The 24,470-nt window shown below is 40.6% G+C and overlaps 1 long non-coding RNA gene across 2 annotated transcripts; it reads right to left on the minus strand.

Annotated features, from left to right (window-relative positions):
• Positions 1–26: 26 nt before the first annotated feature.
• LOC109200645 (uncharacterized) lies at positions 27–24,369 on the minus strand. Of its 2 annotated transcripts, none has more exons than XR_003217477.1 (7): positions 24,176–24,369; positions 20,364–20,433; positions 16,760–16,829; positions 9,272–9,363; positions 4,181–4,283; positions 1,599–1,838; positions 27–387 (listed from the first exon to the last, which is right to left on the minus strand). It is a non-coding gene; the product is annotated as an uncharacterized LOC109200645 (long non-coding RNA). The 2 variants fall into 2 exon arrangements; XR_002060803.2 differs by having other exon boundaries at positions 1,642–1,838; positions 24,176–24,363.
• Between the last annotated feature and the right edge of the window lie 101 nt (positions 24,370–24,470).

Below are 24,470 nucleotides of genomic sequence, written 5' to 3' on the forward strand. Positions count from 1 at the left end.
GGTGTTAGGTCACACATGAAGCTGTCGGTGTCTCTGAGTCATCGTCCTCTCTTCTTTGCACTGGCAGCATCACATGATGTTGTTCATATTCCAATAAAATGATCAGATTTGCACAACAAATAAATACCAAAGTTTTTGTTCTACATAAAGATCTTCATTTATTTTCCTGCCTCCTCTCCACCCTGAGAAAGGCAGGACTCTGCTGACGTAGTAGGCGATGCCCAGGGAGAGGAGGGCGATGACCACCAACAGCAGCAGGACCCTCCAGAAGCCCAGGTCCTCCACAAACTCCTGCCAGGTGGTTCTGAAGCTGGACAGGACGCCCTCAGTGCTCTGCAGGGTCGGGTTCAGTAAGGAGTGACCCTCCATCGCACTGACACACACAGACTGTTGCAGACCATTAAGACTCAGTTAAACAAGCAAAAAAGATAAAATCAGCACTAAGATCATTAAACAAACAACAACAGAGATTATTTCAGTCCTAACTTCCTGAAAATTGCTCAAGGGTCTGAAGTTGTTTTGCAGTAAAGTGTTGCTGCTCTGTGCATGTAAAGCTAAAAGTAGACTTTTAGCAAAAGTTCTGTTTCGCTTGTTATAATCTATATTGATCTCTATCAGCAGTTCCTCTGATATTGTTTTGGACTGAAAGGTGTGAAAGGAAACGTGACATCACTTTGAGTGTGAGAGCAAACAGAGACTGAAGCTCAGAGGACTCTTTCCGTGTAGCAGAGACAGTAAATGTTAGAGTTACTTATCTACAGGATGTGCTTCTATTGTCTCAGCTTATCAGCATACCCACTCAGACAGTCCACTACATTAATTTCAACACATTTATTAGTCATTACCCTGCATTTAGTAAGATATAAGCACAGGAATGAACCCTGGTCTTCCTCTCTTGCATGTCAGTAGTAAGTAGTGCTAAAATGAGTATCATTGTTACACAGAGTGTCCACATGTGCACACACAGGCCTGTGATAGTCAAAGTGTCAGTGTGCTGGCAGGTACAGGAGAATCTGTAGGTGGCACAAATCCCCTGAGGTAAAAGTTGTAGAACAGCTGATCAGCCCTGAAACAGCTGAATCACCAGAGCCAACACAACCTATTCCACCTTAAATACATGAATGTTCTCAGTCACAGTCTATTCTTACCTGCACGCATGACTGAACAGTGATTTTACTTTATCGCCTGTTATTTGTGGAAGCTCTACTGAAACACATCACAAGCTTTACAGAGACCTTGACCTCTGACCTTGACTTTAAGGTTGTAGCCTGTGATATCAACTTAAAAATCCTATGTCATGTTGTTCTCAAGAACGTCAGTGAGGCCCAGCAGTGATAGTCTGGTGATAAAGGCTGGCTCACAGCAGGTTAAAGGCCTTTACACACCAGATGTGCAACATTAGTGTCAAATTCTCATGTGTTAAAAATATTTTTCAGACTCATGAATTTTAATGCAGCCGTTCATACATGAAGCTGTTGGTGTCTCTGAGTCACCGTCCTCTCTTCTTTGCATTGGCAGCATCACATGATGTTGTTCATATTCCAATAAAATGATCAGATTTGCACAACAAATAAATAAATAAATAAATAAATAAATACCAGAGTTTTTGTTCTAGATAAAGAGCTTAATTTATTTTCCTACCTCCTCTCCACCCTGAGAAAGGCAGGACTCTGCTGACGTAGTAGGCGAGGCCCAGGGAGAGGAGGGCGATGACCAGCAGAAGCCCAGGTCCTCCACAAACTCCTGCCAGGTGGTCCTGAAGCTGACAGGACGCCCTCAGTGCTCTGCAGGGTCGGGTTCAGTAAGAAGCAGCTCTCCATCGCACTGAGAAACACAGACTGTTGCAGAGGATTAAGATTAAAGCTCAGTTAAACAAGCTGAAAAGGTAAAATCACCAATAAGATCATTAAACAAATGATCTACAGAGATTAGTTCAGTCCTAACTTCCTGAAAACTGCTCAAGGGTCTGAAGTTGTTTTGCAGTAAAGTGTTGCTGGTTTGTGCAAGTAAATAAAAAAGCTGACTTTTTCTAATTAACCATTTAAGAGGTGACGGTGGGGCGTTCCTGTTTATGGGTTTGTGTGTTAGTCACTGTTCTCAGTGTTTACACATCAGTTTTCAGCTTTTATCAAAACAACTTGTGTGCACAGATTAAACACACAGCAAACACCACAGCTGACATGAAGAGCACCTGTTTCTGACATGACAGGTACATGGAGCCTAAAATCAAGTTGCATTATCAGGAAGGCGACTCTGTGATATGGTAACATATGGAAACACACCATCTTACTGGGTCATGTGTTCAGAGTTTCAGATGAGTCAACAATGATTTAATGACTTTGTTGTGGACTTTCTCTCACTGCTTACATACTGAATGTGCCAAGTGTTCATAGATCTTGTGAGATATCACTGATCGTCTGCAGCACTGCTGTGTTTCTATTGTATTTCTTATATATTCTATTGATCTCTATCAACAGTTCCTCTGATATTGTTTTGGACTGAAGTAGGTGTGAAAGGAGGCGTGAAATCACTTTCAGTGTGAGAGCAAACAGAGACTGAAGCATGTCTGTGATATCTGACTGAGGTTTTATGAGCCAGCTAATGCAAAGAAAGCTCAGCTATGCTGGACTTGGTTTGTAGTTCAGTCCTTATGGTAGTAGTACTAACTCTACATGTGGAGTCGAGACACTCTGTGAATATCAGGAAATAAGAAACTATAAGCTGTGCTGAATCAGGATCTGCCTGCACGAAACACTCAAGAACAGAATCTCTCACAGTTTTATGGCCGTATAACATGTGTACACACTAGAGCAGTGTGTGGCAGCAAACACTGTCAGATTCAACTGACTCAGCACATAATGCACTGAGAGATTAATACAGTCTATTCTCTAACAGATGTCACAGTGAGACAGCACTTTCTATTTTGAAGCTGAGTATTTCACAGACATGTAAAGACATTTTATTAAACTAATCATTCTCCTTCAATCACTCACTTCTGCTCTGTCACACCTACAACAACAATCCTCCCACCACTCCCAGCTCAATATCAAATGAATATAATCCTCTACAGTCCAAACTAACCAGTCCATCAGATATAACTACTCTTATACCTGACAGCTGTCATTCCCAGTGCAAATCTAAGCACCTTTATCACAGCCACCTCCACCTCAGCCTCCCATCAGCAGATACAGCTCATCTCACAGTTACTGTGTGACACCTGTTATCTCTATCTGAGCTTTAAGGTTTTGTCCCAGCAGCTGATGAAAGGATGATCTCTACACCAACATTAGACAGATGGAGCTACAGCCTCACACAATCAGCCAGCAACAATAAATATGTGGTCAGAGAGGCTTGATTAGGTGCTGACAGACCAATAAATAAAATATCCTGCAGTTTGTGTCTGCTTTGCTCCCTCAGGTCCTGAAGATGAATCTGACTGGATAAATGTGAGTTTCTGTCTGCGGCTGAAGCTCAGAGGACTCGTTCAGAGCAGCAGAGACAGTAAATCTTAGAGCTGCTTATCTACAGGATGTGCTTCTATTGACTCAGATTATCAGTAGATGCGCTCAGACAGTCCATTACATTAAATTCAACACATTACACAGTCATTACCCTGCATTTAGTAAGATATAAGCACAGGAATGAAACCTGGTCTTCCTCTCTTGCATGTCAGTAGTAAGTAGTGCTAAAATGAATATCATTGTTACACAGAGCGTCCACATGTGCACACACAGGCCTGTGATAGTCAAAGTGTCAGTGTGCTGGCAGGTACAGGAGAATCTGTAGGTGGCACAAATCCCCTGAGGTAAAAGTTGTAGAACAGCTGATCAGCCCTGAAACAGCTGAATCACCAGAGCCAACACAATCTATTCCACCTTCAATGCATGAACGCTTGTCCTTTTTTTTTTTTGTCCAAACTCTTTCCGTAATTACCAATGTCATTATGGTATCACTTTTTGTGTTTGGTTTTCGGATGTCTGAGGTTATTCTTGAAAAGCATGGATACAAGAGTGTGCACCTAGAAGTGCTCCTGTGGTCACAGTGACCTGCCATGTTGTGGTTAGTTGTAGATGTTTGCTGTGTGCCACAGTTGTGAGCTTTTTGTTTGCTTGTTCGCTTTGTTTGTTTTTCAATTTAAAAATGAAAATAAATCTTATAAAAAAAAACAAAAAAAACACACCTCATCATCCACACCATCCTCCAGCCTCCACCTCTGCTGCTGCTCCACCCACACAGCTGGAGATGAAGATGAGCAGCAGCATCATCTCAGCTGAATATAGCACCTGCAGAGAGGGAGCAGCAGAGTTATGATGAGTCCTAACAAGCCTCTTGACAGCCTTCATATTAACCAAGAGTTATCATCATCATCATCATCATCATCATCTGGAGTTAGTGCACTGAATCCAGCTCTGAGCTCCAGGAGGACTTTAATTTGGACCATGTGATCAGCTGACCTGAGGTTTCTTTCTTTTGTTGATTTAACAAACTTAATTAAAAACTCCCACAAGCTACTTTGTTCATTACTGTAGAAAAATACAGCCTTTTGAAATCAGATGACACCCTGTACAACATGTCAGAGAGTAAAAGGATAACAGACTGGTGTTTTTTTACACAACACTTTCATTTAGACGGGGAGACTAGACAGTGATCTGCTCTGTAACCTCCTGAGCCTCAGCCAACAACACATTAGCACATGTAACATGAGCTACTTTAGTTTTGTAACTGCTTTCACACACAGTCACAGTAGGGATTATGTGAAGTTGTTGACCAGTAATACTGACGAGAATCACCCTGTTAATTTAAACATAAAGCAGTTCGCGCCAAATTAGCTCCACAGCAGCACTTGTTTACTCAGCGCTCCCACACAGCCTTCATTTAATATCATAACTTGATTCACTTTGGTTTCTACTCCTGAGGTTTGCACAGTTTCCACTGGCTGTTAAGAAACATGCTCTGCTTTGTGCTGAGAATATACTGCTGCTTCTACAAGCCACACAGTCTCAGAGCAGTGAGCATGAACCAACAGATGGGGCCCAGCAGGAGAACAATGAGCTAAAATTAAATTAATCTGAATCACAGTTTTACAAACTCTGTGTTTTAAAATGTAAATGCAATGATTTGAAAATCTCATAAAGTCACAACACAGAGACTGACTCATCTTGGATCTCTCTGCTCCTGTGCAGTAAGTACAGTTAATAAATGTCAGGGAGTCTGTCTGCCTGCTGAGGCTCAGTGCACTCGTGCAGAATTGAGCTTCTGAGACCGAGGTCAGTCCACATCTCTCCAAGGGTCACTCAGCCTGTCAACAAGGTGCAGCCAGTCCACAGCTCTCAGTGGGAAACGCTGTGCTGATGGACGTTAATGTTGCCGATCAGCAAAGATCAAAGTCTAGACGCGGGAATCACCAGGTGCAATACTTCACTCATGATAGTATATTATTGCATTGTTGAAACATTTTGCGACATTCTGAGTATTGCAATAAAACACACTGTGATTTATCACTTTGTTTCTGCAAATTATGTCCTCAAAGTTAAACTTTGTCAATATCAGTTTCATCCAGTCAGATCAACTATTTCTTTGCACCAAAATGAGACGATCAAACACACCAACACTGTCACCAAATCCTGACATAACTGTTGCCACGAGACAGTCAATATGATATCAGTCTGTGATTGACTGGGATCAGTTTGCAATCTATTTCTGATGATACAGCAATGAATGCTGATAAACTGTCAAAGCCAGTGTGACTGAGCCATTAGCTTACCTTAAAGTTGTTGTAGGTCTTTACCCTGTAATATAAAGTGCTTTGCCTACCATCAATGTATTTACCCCAAACCTATTGGCAATAACTCTAATTTTAAACAAAGACATTTCAGGTGTGCCACTTCTATGACCTTTGAACTTAATGTGTGTGTGTGTGTGTGTGTGTGTGTGTGTGTGTGTGTGTGTGTGTGTGTGTGGAGTGGCTACACCAGTGACTGTATAAAATATCTTTTATACAGTCACTGGGCTACATGGATCCACCAGAATCATCATCATATAACAGAAAACAAGAGGAGTATATATATTTCTGACTCTTTAAACAGGAGCATACTGTGACTGCTTTTTATGTGTGTCCAATTCAATTACATTTTATTTATAAAGTGCCAAATCACAACAACAGTCGCCTCAAGGCACTTTATATTGTAAGGTAGACCCTACAATAATACATGCAGAGAAACCCAAACAATCATATGACCCCGTATGAGCAAGGCGACAGTGGGAAGGAAAAACTCCCTTTTAACAGGAAGACACCTCCAAGCAGAACCAGGCTCAGGGAGGGGCGGGGCCATCTGCTGTGACTGGTTGGGGTGTTGTGTTTTATTAAGTTTTGTTTGTATGTTGGTGTGCATGCTTTGCAGAGAGAGAAGTGCGACTATAAAACAGTCAGCTCTCTGGTAAATCCCCTTAGTCAGGGCTCTAGAGTGCGACCAATTTGGTCGCAAATGCGACCAAATTTTTCAGTGGTGCGACTACAAAAAAAGTGCGACCAAATATTTTCGGGTAACAAAAAAATAAAATAAAAAAATATCTCTGCAACTCTCCCTGTGGTCAACAACAGAAACACATTATGCCTATATCGTGGACTAAACCAATCAGAGATAGTCAGGGGCGGGACCTCTCTGATTGGCCGTGGTCCAGTTGAAAGTGCAGGTGGAAGAGAGAGGTGAGTAGCTTGAATAAAGCGATATTAATTCAGTAACGGATTCCACACAAAGACGTAAACACAGAGCGGACCCGACGCATCAGAATCAGCTTTGTCTTTCTCGGCTTTCTCACCTGATGGCCCGAACACGGACACGCTGTCGGAGCTCAGTGATTCTGATGCATCGGGTCCGCGCTGTGTTTACGTCTTTTTTGCGCTGATTCTGAGCTGCAGGTTTTGTCTCTCCAACCAAAATTCGCCGAGCCAGCAGCAAAAGAAGCAGCAAACTGCGCTTCACATTTGATCAATGTCGTCATGAATTCCCTCTTACTTTTGCTGTTTTGCTTCCACCACGATAAAAATCACACTTCATGCACAGCTCCCTCTCTCTCTGTACTTCAAGAACAGTTTCTCGTCTCAAATCTCTGTTTTCTGCATTATTTATTCGCTTATTACCCACCAGTCTACCGCTGTTTACAGCGCTGTCGGCCGCTGTCTTTTTCTTTTCTTTTTCTTTTTTTCACTTAAATGACCTCGGACAAGAAAGCCTAATTTCTGCTGTTCAGTACTGAAGAAATTTAAACTTCTTAAAATTATGCAAAATTGCAGAATATTGCAGAATAAAAAAAATTAAAATTAAAATAAAAAAAATAAAAAAATAAATTAAAATAAATTAAAATAAATAAAAAAAAAACTAAAAAAAATAAAATAAAATAAAATTAAAAAAAGAATATTGCAGAATATTTTTAAGGTTATCTGCTATAAAACGCCAGACCAGGAAAATCTCCTTCATGTTTTTCTGTGTTTTATTCTCAGTTACTTTCACACAAAGGCATCTGATGTTCACAATTCTGATGAAGTCTCATGTGTATCAGTACTGATAAATGATCAGAATTATAATATTTCTGACTGTCTGAGGCTAAATTGAATCGAATCAGGACTTTGAGAACCGGAATCGAATGGATTATAGAAATCAGTGATGATACCCAGCCCTAGTGAGCAGCCTAGGCCCGACAGAAGTGGATGTAGCTGTGGGTAATAAGAAAAGATGAAAATAACTATTGATAACTTTTGTGTTAAGTTAAGGACTGATCCGTCTGAAATTCATAGCCAGCTCTGACACGGTGCCATCAATCTTTGAATGCTGAAAAAACAGCAGTGTATCCAGAAAACACATTATATGCTGCAATAAATGCACTGCCCAAGTGTCCCCTCTCCCCACTGCCTTTCAGCAGCAGGCAGCAGCAAACAGGTCGTCAGAGGAGCCAAGATGATGATTAAGTTTAACATTTTCTACAATATTGACAAAGCACTTTAAGCACAAGTTTGTTAGTTAATAATTTAAAAATGAATATTGTCTGTATGGACTTCCCCCCAAAGAAAGTGCACATGTAAAACTGCGGTGTTAAGCGATGCGGTTGAAAAATTTGAGTGCGCCTAACTTTTGTGCCGGTACGCCTAAATTTTTAAAGTTAGGCGTACCGGTGCGCCCATGTCAAAAAGTTAGTCTAGAGCCCTGCCCTTAGTCATCAGTGTTGCCACATAGTAACAATTGTCCAAGACCTGCTGCTGCCTGTCGGGGGGGGAAATTTTTTTAAAAAAAAAAATCACACTTTGGCAGTAAGTCATTTTTTTCTGTCACCGTGTGGTGACGAAAAAACACCACAGTAAGGGTAGGATGGTGCTGTAGTTAAACATTTCACACTGACAGAGAGGAGAGTTGCAGTGATTCACCCACTTGAGACCAAAGTGGGCTGTTTGTGGCCCTCTCTGCTCTACAGCTTCCCCTCAGCAGGCTTTAGTAGACCAGTAAATGACTGTGTGGTTAATGTGGTACTTAAACATGAATTAGACTACTTAGAGAAATAAAAACACTTTACTCAATGGCACCACCCTCCTTTCTCTCTCACACTCACCTACTAGAGAATGTGTTTGAGTGATGTTGTAATTACAGTCAGCTGCAGTTTTGCCAAATGTCATTTTACACACCGAAGCGGTGAGTCTCACAGCTGCCATAACAATGAGACAGCCAGCAGTGTTGCACTCAGCTTTCTACATTTTCTAGTTTTTAATCAGCCACAATTCATCCAACTGTAGGTGATGATGTAACATTTCCCCTCTCACAGGAAGCCCTGTGCATGCCCTCACACCACGACCACCACCAGGCAGCTCACTTCAGCCTACAACCACAGCAAGGGTAAGTACACCAGCTGCATTTAAACAGATTCACTCTTCACCATAAACCTTCAACTTTCACTCAGGTATTCTTCCACACAGACAGTATACAGTTCAAAGAAATATCACAAGTCCAAGGAGCCTGTGCACAACCGTCTGACAACTGAACACATTCCTGTACACACAATGAAGAAAGCAGCCTTGTTCAACAATAAGACAGAAACCACACAGTGATCACAAATGTGACTAAAACAAGTTAAAGTCTCATTTAAATCATCCAGAGATTATTTCCCTGGGTCTGTGTGGTTGCTGTCAAAGCTCCACCTGCTTTATATTAAATCTGACTGTATCGTCTGTATCCTCCACCCAACCACACAGGCCATCATCCATCATCCTTCCAGCTCTGCTCACCTCCCACTGTCCAGCCCCTCCTGCCCTCCCTGAAGGTGAATCCTGGCTGACATCACATCTCTCCACCAGCATCAGAGCATCCATCATGGCTGCTGTAACAGAGAACAAACAGAAACCACTTTGTCAAATACAGAGAAACATGCAGGCCGACCACCACAGACAACCACATTTAAAGCAGGGTGCTTGGGTATGAGTAAGACTATGGTAAGTCTCACCACAGTGAAACAGACTGACAACTTTCAAGGAGCTTATTATGAAAACTGGAACCACTAATTTACCACAGTCACTTTCTATGAAGAGTGAGTCAGTTTACTCATTCAGTAACAGTCACTAGATGGAAATAAATCTGCAGCTAATGACTTTAAACATTTCCCTTTGTGTGTGAATAACTGCCTGTATAAACACTGATGGTATTGAAGTATTACACAGCATGTGTGAGACATTTAAATCTAAACTTCTATACAAATAGCTGACGAGAAAAACATACAACAAGCACAAAGTCACTGACAGAGTGACGCTTTCTTCTGGGTCTGTTTTAATGATTTTTAGCAGGTACAAACTCCTCCAAAGTGTCATTTTATCAACGACAAATCCTGTTTTGGTTCATAAACATGTCACTGTGAGGACAGCTCCTCTGCTTTCCATTTGCTTTACTGGCTACAGACCCGTAATTATCAATTACGCCTTTCATACAGTCTTATGAAAGGCGTAAGATCATAAGTCCCTGGCTGTATCACTAGAGTGACTGTAGCTGTGATTATGGCTCTGACTGTACATGCGGTTTGATTCCGAAAAATTTTGCTTCACTTTGTTTAAAATGTGTGTGTAAACTGTGCTTGATGAGCATCTGTCATCAGTCATAGAAGCACCACAAACACTGCAGTGGTTACATTTAGTCATGAACATGAGGTTGTAATGTTTATTACCGTGAATAAACACATTTAAAGTAAAACACAGCTGATTGTCATAGTTAACATAGTTAACTCAGTTTATTTATAAGCACATTTAAAAACAGCACCAAATTACCACGGCCACTATAAATGTAGTCTGCAATTGAAAGAATAATATAACAGTACAATAGAGAAACAATAGAAGACAGATCTCCAAAAGTTGATTCTGTTCATCTGGACGTAGCGTTTTGTGGGAGAAACGTTTCGTCACTCATCCAAGTGACTTCTTCAGTCTCAGCTGACTGCAGGTTTCCCCAAACCTTATAAACAGTACATTTGCATAATGACTGAAACCAGCCCACTGAAGGAACAATGGGCTGTGAGGTCAGTTCCTTAATCATAATTATGCAAATTCCCATGACCATTGATCAATAACCACTGACCAAAACCCACTGATCAAAGAACACTGATCAATGGCCATGAGTCCCATTTACAGAGAGTTGGGGAGTGGCTGCAATCGCAGCATTGTAAGATGGCGTCCTGATGACACCCAGATCTGAACGACGAAGGGCTGTACGAGTTTACATGCAACGACAAAGACTTGGAAGCGATCGAGCTGGAAGTATTTGTCCCCTCTGAAGTTGATGTAACCGAGGGCGAGGATGCCACAGTCCCGTGCCGCTCCGTCACCGCGGGCCAGTCGGTGAAATCTGCGTGCTGGAGGAGAAATGGAAACGCGGTGCTTCAGCTGGATGCTAAAACAGGAGGAATCACATACGGGGAAGACGTTGACACAAGCCGGGTGTCGATACCATCAGAGTGGGACCGACAAGCAGACCTGTCCCTCACCATAAAGAGAGTCCAGCAACAAGATGAAGGAGTTTATTACTGTGACATAGACAAGTGGGAGAAACACCGCTCTGCTGTCCGCCTGCGAGTCCGTCCCGAAGTCCCCACAGCAGCCGGTAGCACACCGACGGTAAGTACACCCACCACATTTACATAGCTACACACTGAAATGTAAACTTTGATGCATCCTTATTGGCGCCAAACTCTGCCAGATCTGCAGTCAGCCTTCAGAGCAGTGGGTCAGTGTTTGAGTGGAGGACAGTGGGAGATGTCACAGCTCGCAGGCTTTCCACCAACACCTGGATTTGATGCCTTGCACAGTCAGTTCACTTCACGGGTGGAGCTCATTGTCTGTTAGTGTTTGTGTGCATTTTTAATTATGACACGTTTCCCTGGCAGCAGAGACTGACATTAAATAACATAAGTGCACAGAAACGTCCTATTGTGTCTTTGGTTAACGCAGGCTGACACAAACTTTTACACAAACCGCACTCACTAACATGCCCAGTTCCTGTTTTCTTGTCCTTACAGCCGTCAGAGTCCTCTGATGGGATATGGATCGCGGCCCTTATAACATCAGCTGTAACATCTGTGATCGCTGGAATATTTCTAACATTTTGAGTTATTTTCCAGTGTTAGAAAATCAGCACTGCTCAGTGTTAGTCACTGTTAATCTTCAGAACTGACTAGGTTACTTTTAAAAATGTAACACTGTCAAAAGTGCTGATTTAACACTGGAGATTTTCCTGTGTTACTTCACCAGCCATGCTTACATGTACCGAGTTACACAATATCTGCACACCAGTAACTTAAATAACTTACACTGTGAAGAAACACACACACACACACACACACACACACACACACACACACACACACACACACTTTTGTATTTTATTGATTTATTGCTTCTTCTGGCCATGACTGTAGAGAACATCAGGCTCTGGCTCTTCAGTCAGGTTCAATAGAGGATATTAGAGCAGGGCGATATGACCAAAGATATTTATCACGATATAAATTTGAAAATTTGCGGTAACGATTTAACTGACGATATAATTGCAGCAGCTGATTTTTTATGTGAATTAAAGTTATATAAAAATGTAACAGTGTAAATGCAAATTCCTTGCTGACAGTTTAACCAAAAGGCATTTCCAGTGGAAACTGGCCGACATATCCTCAGCATAACCATGTATAATATCCACAAAACTTAAAAAGAGCTTATACACACACAATACAGTAATATTATGTTGAAGCACAGTAAGTATCGCTCCCCAAGGCGCCTGCCTACGATAGCCGTAATGCTCCGACAATCCATCAAGCGGTGCGGCTTCATAGCTTAGCAAAGTCGTACTAAAACATTTGACAGAGTTTCGAGCGCCGTGTGCCACATAAAACCGTTTCGAGGTCAGTAAACACAACCAGAATTCATACATAAGGCGCACCAGATTATAAGGGACACTGTCGAGTTTCAGAAAAATCAAAGGATTGATTTTAAGTGTGCCGCATTTTCCAAACAACACGGTAATAACGACGGCCCACTAGCATGCTCTACCAAAAATAGTGCTTTGTTGTGTATCTGATCGATGAAAGCTAAACCAGTTCCACACCACTGAAGTTGCAGCATTTTTAACTGTATGTGTGGTTTGATTTTTCAGAATTTTGCTTCACCTTATTAGTTTAAAATGTGTGAGTAAACTGTGCTTGATGAGCATTGTGTTAGGCACCTGCAGTTATTGCTAACACATCTCTCATAAAAGCACCACAAACATTGCAGTAGTTACATTTATTCATGCACACAAGATTGTAGCACTGCAATAATAATTTCTTCTGCTGTCAATGGCTGTATCCCAATTCAGGGTCTGCAGCCTTAAAGTACGCAGGCTTAACGCTCCACAAAGGCCGTGTACTCAAAGACCGCTAAGGCCGGAAGTGCGCGGCTTGTAGGCTTGTGAAATGGGACGGCCTAGCCTCCGTCGCGCTGCCCAGGTTGGCCAGGTAGCAACCATGATAATAACAGCTGTTGTGTTTCATACAGCTTTGTTTGACAGAAATGAAGGAGAAAATCTTTTGTTCATTTTTTTGTTTGTTTCTACATGAGCGCTGTGTGATTTAATGACTATCTGAGGCTGAGACCACAGGACTGTAAAACATGATTGTTGGGCTTCATTTCTGTACTGAACAGTCATTTAAGATTAGCTAGTAAATAACAATTAGCTTATGTTGTTCATGAGACTAAAGTCATCTCACTTTGGTAATGTAAATATATTATGGCCAATATTATAGTTATTATATTAATCATTATTAGTTATTACAGCAGTGAATGAACTCTGTTTCAAATACTGAGCTTTAGTAAAGATTCAAGCTGCATTTATTTATATTTCCCGTCACCTTAAATCTTCAGTCAAAGACAGGTTCCTTTGACACTGTATATATAAATGTATTATATATAGAAGACAAATATTATTCTTTTAATATGTTGGAATTACTACATTTGTCTCAGTGCTTACTTTAAATATCCATGAAATCATCACATTCTCTGTAAGATTAAGGTCGACTATGAACGGCGTATATTTTAAAGTAAAGGCTTTAAAACCAAGTTAGTACAAACATCACTAATATCACATAACTTTGCCAACATGTGGCCAACAGTAATATTTTAATGTTCTTATTGCTTTAATGTTCGTTATTAAACATTTGCACATAAATAAGTGACATAATATTCAGTACTTACTTTTAAAAGTTTACTCTTCGGCCACCCCTCTTCCACCATTTTTTTTTTTTTTTTCGGCAAAATTATCCAAACCCACCGCCACGGTATGCATTCTGGGATATGTTGGGCCATGAAGTCTACACTGCCACATCCTTAAAATTCAGGGAAATGAAGGACGCATTTGAGGGCCGCATTTCAAGCAGCCTTTGAATTGGGACAGCCTTCGTCGCGTCGCTGTGATGTAATCGGCCTTAAAATGCGGCCTTTAAGGCTGCAGACCCTGAATTGGGATACAGCCAATGAGTGATGCATCAAGTGTCATATCACCAGTTCTGCCTGTAATGCCTGCAGAGGACTGCGCATGATTTCACATCTTACTGGACCTAAGAACATTTGTTTGAGTTTTAACGCATTAAAGGTTTTGGTTTATTAAGGCTTTGTCATTTAACAGAGGAATGGATTTGACTGACAGCACATTCACCACGGAGACCATGTTTCACTCACACTTTCACTGACCATATGTATAATTTGAACTTCTCTCTCAGGTTAATCTCTCACTTTTAAACTTTGTATTTTTTTAAAACTTTTTATGAACATTTTGGAGTTATGACTGTCTCTGCAAAAAATGTTTTGACTTTATAATTTTATTCAAAATATAGATTAAAACTAGATCATATTCATACCCTGTATAACAGTCTGGTACAGCGAGTGTCTTTTAGATCGTAGCCACTATCAGTGTGCGTCCCTCTCTGATACTGTGCCCCTCTCTCTCTTCTCTGATACGAGGATCATTCTCGGTATAAATAAAGTATTATCAATCAATCAGTCCTGATGTTGATGTCAGGCTGCTGAGAAACCCTCATCAGTTCATGAGGCAGGCAGCATCAGATAAAAACTCAGATGGGGTTTTGTGTTTACTTGTACATGAATGAACTGATGCTCCTCAACAGTTTATGCAAATAAAACCACATTTTAACTGTGTGTGAATGCACAGTATGTGCCAGCACACAACAAAGAGGTAATGCATGAACACACTGAACTCACTCAGCCGCACAGCACTTAGTGAACGTTCAAAATGTCACTAAATCTGACCAATTTTATGTTAACGTGATGTTCAAACTGTGAAGGATTCCTATCCATCAATAGTGTGTCTATAGTATATGCAAATAACTTTCCCTTCAGTGTTCACTACACTGCAATGACAGAATCGAGCCAATCAAACTGTGTTTCATGTTTCAACTGCACATGTTTTGGTTAAAAGTGAAACAAAGAAATTTTGAAATAAGAAACAGAGAAAGGAAGACGAAACTTCTTAAATGTTGCACTGTTTGAAATTCTGCAGTAAAATTGCAGCTTTCTCAGCCTAAGATGATGTTGTCAATTTTCTGAGATGAGAGATTGGATTTCTCTAATTAAAGACGTCAGACACACTTGAAGCTGAAGCTTAAAATAGTTTAGACTGTTTTGTAACCAGTAACCAGAAGGATGTGGTTACATGGTGACAGAGGAAAGTGTGATGACAACACTTCCATCTGTGTACATTTCACCCTTAGATGAATAGTCAGAGTGCACAGATCATACAACTTCTGCAGCACTCCTCACTTATCTTCCTCTCTTATCAGCACCAGTGCAGTTTTTTTGCTTTTGTATTTTTTACATCCATTACTGATCTCTGTCATTGTTTCCAACTGAAGCAGGTGTTAAAGTACTTTCAGTACGAGAGCAAACAGAGACGGAAAGAAAGAAAAAAGTAGGAAATCAACATCGAGACCTCGGAGGTGGTTTCAGGTTTTGTTGAGCCAGTTAATGCAAGGAAGGGACACACACTTAAGAACTGAATCTCTTTAACAGTTTCATTTCTCTTTGTAACACTGTTGTTCTAGGCGATGGTATTGCCTTCATGGCCATATGATAAGGATGTTTGTGCATTACATATAGGCAGCGCCACTGTGGGGCTGCAGACACCGTCAGATTCAGCTGAGTCAGATTTAACACACTGACAGATCAAAGTGGGCTCGATCTATTGTTATAGACAGAGTTTTACTCACTGCCTTTACTGTAAACTACCGCAGCATATTTACATAATCATATCACACTGATTCATGTAAATTCTCTGGCACTGAACAGCTGATTAACATGAAGCTCCATCTAGATATGCAGAACAACACATTCAGGAGAACGTGAAGAGCAGACTGCAGTTATTTTTTTTTTTTTACCAATTATTACTAAGCATAAACCCCAAGCGAGCGTCCTTTGACTACACATGTTATCTTTCAAAGGAAGTCAGAAGAAATTCACAGTGACTCTCTCACTTTAGTGCTGGACTGTATAGTTTGATTAAGGCTGTGCCATATTATACCACCCAACATAAACTTTATGTGATAAAAAAAGTGTCACATCACAGTAATAATGATATAGTGACACTGTGCCACATATTCCTTATCATGCACAACAACACACAAGTACAGACACGTGTTGGGACGAGAGCAGCATGTTGATTTTGTAGCTAAGAAGATGCTGCTACAATAGTGTGAAAGTGGTTTGGTGACAAGAGGTCAGACCACCAACAAAAACACAATACTTTGCACATTTGAGTATTTTGTAAAATACTTTGGAGCCAACAGACTTGTTTTCACTGCCTGAGGCAAACACACACCACTGAAAACAGCCAGACTGTGACGACACGCGAGTAAAGAGAAATAAGCAGGCAGTGAATGTGAACCAAGTGTCAACAAATTCAGTTTCACATTTCAAATGAGGAAGTGTTTCATTCATTTGTTTGACATGTTATTCAAAGTTATTTCCTATACTGCTGTAAAAAAGACGCTTTTTATTCAAATATCCTGACAAACCTTGAAGGCTATAACAGCCTCCCCTAATTTTAATCACTAAGCAATCAATCAATAGTGGAAACAGCTAACCTGCAAGACACACTTCATGATCAATGTTGGATTTTGTATTGCAAATTTCACAGACATAAAGAAAAGGGCAAACATGACTGAGGCGGTTCATCACAGAGAGAAAGCAGGGATTTCTTACCAGATGTCGATCTTCAGCCTGCTGGACACCAGAGACACATTTGAGTGGGTATCAGAAGAATCCAGCGTACCTGTGTTAACGGACAAAGAGGTAAAAAGTGAAAAGCTTTGCTGAAGTCAATCCATCTGGCTAAAAACAGAAACTGCTGAGCAACCTCAGTATTACTGATAACCTGTTTAGCACACTTCAGTTCAGTGTTTCGAGGATTTGCAGAAGTAGGAAGATGTGAATGTTTTATTAGTTTATATAGAAACTGCACCAAAGGACTTAGAGTGGCACCATGAAGAGCAGGAAGCATTTTTATTTTCCACAGTTTCAGCAGAGACACTAAACTCAACATTCAGTGTGTAGAAACAGACCAATGAGACCTACAGTGGAGTAAACTGTGTACTTGCTTGTGTATAATAAGAACCATCAAAGTAAGTTTCTGTGTAACCAGGCAGGTTTCAGTCCCTCACACAGACATAACTTTGACCTGCCAACAAATTTGCACTGAAATGATCGGCATCAGTTTTACAGTCGGGATCAACTCAAACAAAGAAATCCAAGGTTTCTGAATTTGGGTCCTTCCTGGAAATGCTGAGTTCATTAAGAGATAATGGTGGTGTTGCAGCTACTTCAGAGCTTTGTGTTCCACTTGGTAATAAAGACACGGCACTACTGAATATATTTAAGATAACAGTGATAAGATTAACAGTGTTGTCAACAGTGAGAAAGTGGGAGCATGAACCACAATCATCTGTGGTAAATAATGACAGACTCAGAACTGATCAGTCAAATAAAAATGACTGTAAATAAAGGAGAACTCTGAGGCTGAAATAAGAGGAGTGCTGAGTATCATTGCCCCGACACACTCACTGTGGCTCAAGTAATAAAAGTCTGGAATCAAAGGTGACATGAGAAGGACCAACAAACAAGAAACAGAAGACGACGGGTGGAAAACAAGGACCGTGTGATCTGTCAGCCCCACATGACAAACACTTCTTCAGCATCCATGGGATACTGCCAAGAAATTATACTGTGAGTGCCGACATGCAGCAATGATAGAAGAGATTTCTAATGAAAGCTGAGAACATTTCAGATGACACGAGGAACAATGGAACTAGTTTAAATTAAAGAGGCTAAAGCCGACTTATTACCCAGCAGGCTGTGTGTGAGATTCTGTCCTTTAGTGAAGTTAACCTTTGCCGTCTCTCTGCAAGCTGTTTACATTCATTTGCTTCTCTCCCACCTGCTACCCTCACTTACACTACACAACAAATCTGTATGACAACTGGACAAGAATGAAGTATTTATTTTGAGGCAGCACATAAACTACAGGGGAAAACCGCTGACACTGTTGACTCAAAGCTAGGCCGCTCTTTGTGAATATCATACAAGGCAAATTACAAAATACAGTCTGACAGAGTAAGCTTACTTTTTCTACATGCAGTGACTGCTCACAAAAACCACTAACCAACAGCCTCATTTTAAAGACATGAGTCATGATTTGAGTGTGCTTTATGGGCCTGAATATCTGATCAGTGCATCAGACAAGATAAATATCAGGCCGTCTGCCAGCTGAAGCTCAGTGGACTCATTCAGTGGCTCAATGACACTAAACCAAAGTTAATCTACTGTTGAATGACTTCAAACACTCAAAGCTACTTCAGTTACACAAACTAGTGTGTGAATGACTCCCTGTGTAAACACCATCAACACTGATACAAGAAGAAAACACAGACACTATACGCTGAGCTTCACAAAACAAAGTAACTTCTGTAGCAGCCAGTTTCAACCAAGCTTTAACTGTCAAACAGATGACCTCACATTTGACTCTAGAATAGTTTGCAATACAGAGCAGTTCATGAATCAGTCAATGACTGCAAGAAGTTTCGTACTTAGTAGGTGTTTGTGCTAGGGCTGCTCAATTAATCGAATTTTAATCTAGATTACGATCTGGGCTTTCAATGATCATTAAAAATGACTGAGCCGATTATTAGCACCTCCCTCGTACTTTACTCTCGCGCTGCTCCGTGTGACAAATCGAGCGCACCTCTCTGCGTTTCGAACACGCGTCACAACAATTAAGAGGACCCGAGGGAAGCTCGGAAAGCTAAGCAGAAGTTATTTGGTGAGGATAATGGCTGAAGAAAGAATGCCGCTGGTTGAAAAGAGAGGTGAAACGACTTCAGTGGTGTGGAAACATTATGGGTTCGCGGAGTCAGACGTGGATCAACTAGACATAGTGTGGAAACTTTGCTACGGTGTCGTAGCTGCACCACAGAGCAATACTACAAATTTATTCAAACATTTGAAGACCGTTCACAAAGTGACATACGATCAAACAATGAAGGAACATAGAGAAAAACTCTTGACAACACCTGCTTCATCCTCACAGACCTCCATTCACGCTACCCTGTACAACGCGACTAAATATCCCACCAGCTCCCAGAGACACAAGGAGATAACAAACACGGTAACGTTTTCACTCGCCAAAGACCACTGCTCAATTAACACAGTGAACAACCAGTATTGTGCAGTATTTTGAAGTTCACTAAACATAGATGTTTACATTTTTCATTTATTTTTTATATTGCAAACATTTGCACTGTTATCAGTATTTGCACACTATTTTATATTATTTTTTGACAATGTTTAAAGCCATTATTCAATACATTGTTATTGTTAAATAAATATCGTCAAATAATCGAGATCTCAATTTCAGTGAAAATAATCGTGATTATCATTTTTGCCATAATCGAGCAGCCCTAGTTCGTGCTGATATGGTGTTTGGATTTCCCCAAATGGTCCCCTGCATCACGACCATACGTCTCCACACCTGTCCAACTGACATTGTTGCACAAGTCTTGTGGTTTGTTCAGATGTAACTTTGCTAATCTAATAAATCAAGATTTCAAAACACAAAAACATATTAAATGTTTAAACTGAGAAAAATAACAATTTTATGAAAAATAATAGCCCCTCCCTTTATATGTGAAATGTAAAGTGAACATGAAGAGCAGACTGCAGTTATTGGGTTTCAGAGAAAAACACAGATTTGGCACTTGTACTAAGTACTGTGGAGACAACAGACTTGTTTTCACTACCTGAGGCAAACACACCGCTGAGAGCAACCAGACTGTGACGGCGTGTGAGCAAAGAGAAACAAGCAGGCAGTGAATGTCAACCAAGTGCCAACAAATGCACACTTCAAACAAAGAAGCATGTTGTTCATTTGTTTGACTATTTATTCAGTATTTTTTTCCTGTATTGTTTTAAATAATATCACAAATTTACTGAAAAATCCTGATAAAACCTTCAGGCTATAAAGCCCTCCGCTAAATCTAAATCACTGAGAAATCAATCAGAAGCCAAAAAGACGAAGCCTGCTTGACAACCTTTATGATTGATGTTGGATTTTCCATCCATCCATTCGCTTCCGCTTATCCTTTTCAGGGTCGCGGGGGGCGCTGGATCCCAGCTGTCATAGTGCGAGAGGCGGGGTACACCCTGGACAGGTCGCCAATCTGTCGCAGGGTGTTGTTGATGTTGGATTTTATATTACAAATTTCACTGACACAAAGAAAAGGGCAGTTCATCAAAAGACAGACAGATTTCTTACCAGATGTCGATCTTCAGCCTGCTGGACATCAGGGACACTCTTAAGTCAGTATCAGAAGAATCCAGCGTACCTGCATTGATGAACAAAGAGGTCAAGCGTGAAAAGCTTTCCTAAATACTGCAACTAAAGTCCTCTGTCTAAAACAGAAACTGCTGAGTAATCTCAGTATTGGTCATAACTGTGAAGTGTGCCGAGCAACTTAAGTGTTTGCAGGATTTGGATAAGTGGGAAGGTGTGAATGCTTTATTAGATTAGATGGAAATTCCCACACACTCTTACATAATCTGATTTTCTCTGAGTTTAGAATTGAAACATTTAATCACTCAGTCAGTAATGGGCAATTATTTTTTTTGGCTGACAGTTTTGCCATCACATTAGCAGATGATCCTTTCACTCTTGTCAGTGTAGTTGTATTGCAATGCCTTGCATCACTCACCACCTCAGTCTCTGGGTTACTGCCCGATCTGAGCTGTTCCTCTGATATGCTCATTTCTAATCCTGAGAATAACCAAGTCAAGTGACTCTGTCTCCTATCTTTTTGTTATTGGCACCATGTCATCTCACTATTGTGTGAAATCTTTGTCAATAAAAACAAAAAACAAAAACAAAAAACAAAAACAGAACATTAATCAAGGAAATAATCTGCACATTAATCTGTGAAAAAAATGGCAACTGCACATCAAGTAATCCTAAAAAGCCACCAGCTTCTCTGTTATAGCTGAGATACGCCCTCTAGTGGCCGTGTGCGTGTGTGCTACCACAGCATGTTTATTCAGTGACTAATCCCAGAGGATTACAATATATAGTTGTGTGGGATAAGGTTCAATGAATTAGAAACTACTGTAAAATGTTTAGTGCGCTCTGTAACAAGAAAAGAGCAGAAATCATTAGATCTGTGAATGACTGCTGGCATTACAGCAGCTTTACAGTCAGGATCACCCCAGTTAGGTCTCTGAATCTGGGACTTTGCTGGTAAGGGTTACTGGTTCATTCAGCGATAATATGAGTGCTTGAATGTAACTGAAACTGGTCTCTCCCACTCTCTACACTCACTTCCACTCCATTCACAACAAAACTGTCCGACAACTGATCAGTACATCAGACAGAATAAATATCAGGCTGTCCGTCTGTCAGCTGAAGCTCAATGGACTCATTCAGAGGCTTAATGACACTAAACTAACGCTAATCTACTATTGAATGACTTTAACCACACAAAGCTACTTCAGTCACATTGTGCAAGTAATGTAACTAAAGTAGCTTTCAGTAAAGTAGTAATTTCCTGTTTAAACACCATCAATACTGATAAAAGACGACTCACACACACACACACTGCATTCAGTGAAGCAAACAAGTCATTCCGCTTCAGGGACCCGTGAAGCCTCAAACCTCAAGCAGTCACTCGAGACTTCTATGCTGGGGCAAGAATTAATGTGATGTTATCTCTGAGTACTAAAATGTTTGTTTCACATTGAGTTTCACAAGTCAACAGACAACAGCGCGAACCATAGATGTGTCCTGAACTTCAGGTTTTGCAGTCAGAATGTTTACCAAAGGAAGCCAGAAATAGCAAAAGAAAAAGTCTTAATGTGACACAATGTGACAGCTTTTTGATGTAACACTTGAATTCACTCACACATGGAGGAAACAACCCTAAATATTACTTCTGGATAACATTTCATTTTAATTGCATAAATGCACAAGTTCAATGTAAAATAAAGCCAGTTGTACTTGTATTCAGCAGATAAACTCTCCTGCTGCCAATTCAGCACTTTATTTATGAAATAAAGCTTAATAACAACAACAAAAGGAAAATAGGGGCATTTATGAGTATTACTAAATCTGCAGGACCATTAAACTGCTGTATACTGTAAGACATCACTAACATTTGTGTTTGTCTCTATCTTCTGTGTGCTCTCAGTCACTGTTGTGCTATTTTTAACTGATATTAATGGTGATCATCTATCAGCTGTTTAATAGTTTTTCAGTCTCTCTTTACATCTGGATGAAAGTCATATCACACATTTAAAACAATTTTTCCTTGGGACGTTTTAGTCGATGGTGTCAGATTAAGTCTTCATTCAACCACACATCATCATATTCCCCTTCACCTGTTACTCTTCACTTGTACAGATTTGTTCTCGCACTTTGATCATTAAGCACCATCGCATTCCTTAACTCTACCAAAACACCACATACTTTCAGTACTGTGTTTGATTTTATCATAAAATTCTTTATGAACACATGTCAGTTGTGAAAACAAAGTCATTGTCGTTCTGCAGCAGCCAGTTTGAACCAAGCTTTAGCTGTCAGATGGCCTCACATTTGACTCTAGAATAGAGGGGAAAAAGCCCAGCTCAGCAAATTCACCTTAATTCACCACACTGCCCTAGACAGAAATGTGGTGAACTGAGAAGGAAATGAGAACGGCTCCGCAAATTCACCTCAAGTCAGTTACTGACTTCAAATGTGGTGAATTGAAGCAGGTGAATTTGCTGAGCCGTCAGTTCCTGGAAAACTAGCACTTTTGCTCAGTGTCTTCCATTTGTGAAAAATTGGAATTATTCTCACACTTTTGTTTCTATCAATGTACTCATTATGATAATTTTATTATCAATGTATTATCATCAGATCTACGGCACAGACACAGACATGAACGAATAAATCTTATAAATCAGGATTTTAGAAAACAGAAACCGTGTTAAATGTTTAAAGCAAGAAAAGTAAACATTTTAAGAAAAATAACAGGTCATTTAAAATTTGATGGCAGCAACATGTCCCCCCCCATCCCCACCCCCCATGGTGCTGCAGTGGGAAATAGTGACTGCTTCAGAATAACTTCCATCACTGATTTATCCCATGAGCGCCATACTTATACTCTACAGCTGATCTATGCTGCTGCTCTGAGGTTTACTTCTTTTTGTGGATTTGTCCAAGTCCATCAGCTATTCATACAGCTCTTTTCATGCAATACATTTGAAGCACTTTATGCATTAAAACACACTGATGGAGGCACTGGGTGGTTATAAACTGACTCCATAGTTCAGTGTTTTGCCAAAGGAGATGTCAGCATGTGGTCTGGAGGAGATGGGGACTGAACCTTGTGATTCGTAGACGACCTGCTTGACCTGAGGCTCTGATCTTTGAGATATAGTCACATTCCTTAAGAGTATTAATGCTACTCTGCACAGACAAAGGGGGTTTCCTAGTGCAAGGTGTTCTATATCTACGCCATGAATTACGACAGCTGCTGACTGATAGCTTATACAGCAGCTCAGGGAGAGCAGACTGTCTGCCAGCTGAAGCTCAGTGTATTCACTAAGTGGATCAGTGAGATAACATCTTCATTAAAAAACTCGTGCGATGGGATATTACTCAAGTTCACACGTCTGTGAAGGCAGACAAGCGATTACTTTAGGCAGTGTGGTGTAGCTCTTCCTGCCACACCCTGCCTTGTCTCGTGTCTTTAGACTCATTGGTACAATGTTGGACAAACACCATTTGTGTATTTTCATGGTTAAAATAAATGTAACTTGAATTTTGGTCGCACACAGGAGAGAAAACCCCAAAGAAAAACCCATATTTGTTCTCGTCGACGTAGTCTGCGCAGGCTACACCAACTTAGCATGCTAACAAGGCCAACATGCTAAGCCTGATCCTTCCTTTGGTCAATTTAATACACTTGCCCTGTTTTCCATTAGCTGAACCTTGTCTGAGCAGTTACAAGAACCCGGGGACGTGTCAACAACTTCACACTTGCTGGATATCCATGAGAAACCGTGAACATTGTAGCGTCAGGGAAACTAACGAGTTACCTGAACGGCTGGAGTCCTCCTAAATCCAGAGTGAAGAAAAAGGTCCTCACTAACTTTGTCTTGTGTACCATGTCGCTAACTAGCTTCCTTTACAGACCGATTATATAAATATTTTTTCTATTTGTATTTATCTTTTATTCGCCTTCCTCCCTTACCCTTCATCAACTCACTAAGACGAGAGAGAAAGAAAGAAAAAGCAAGAGATACGCGGGGGGCGTTGTTGCGAGCAGTGTGCCAACAACGCCCCCACACTTCACACTCGCGTCTTCCACTCCCACACCAGAGTGTCGAACAG

The sequence above is a fragment of the Oreochromis niloticus genome, unplaced genomic scaffold (genome assembly GCF_001858045.2).
Source record: "Oreochromis niloticus isolate F11D_XX unplaced genomic scaffold, O_niloticus_UMD_NMBU tig00001078_pilon, whole genome shotgun sequence".
NCBI lineage: Eukaryota > Metazoa > Chordata > Actinopteri > Cichliformes > Cichlidae > Oreochromis > Oreochromis niloticus.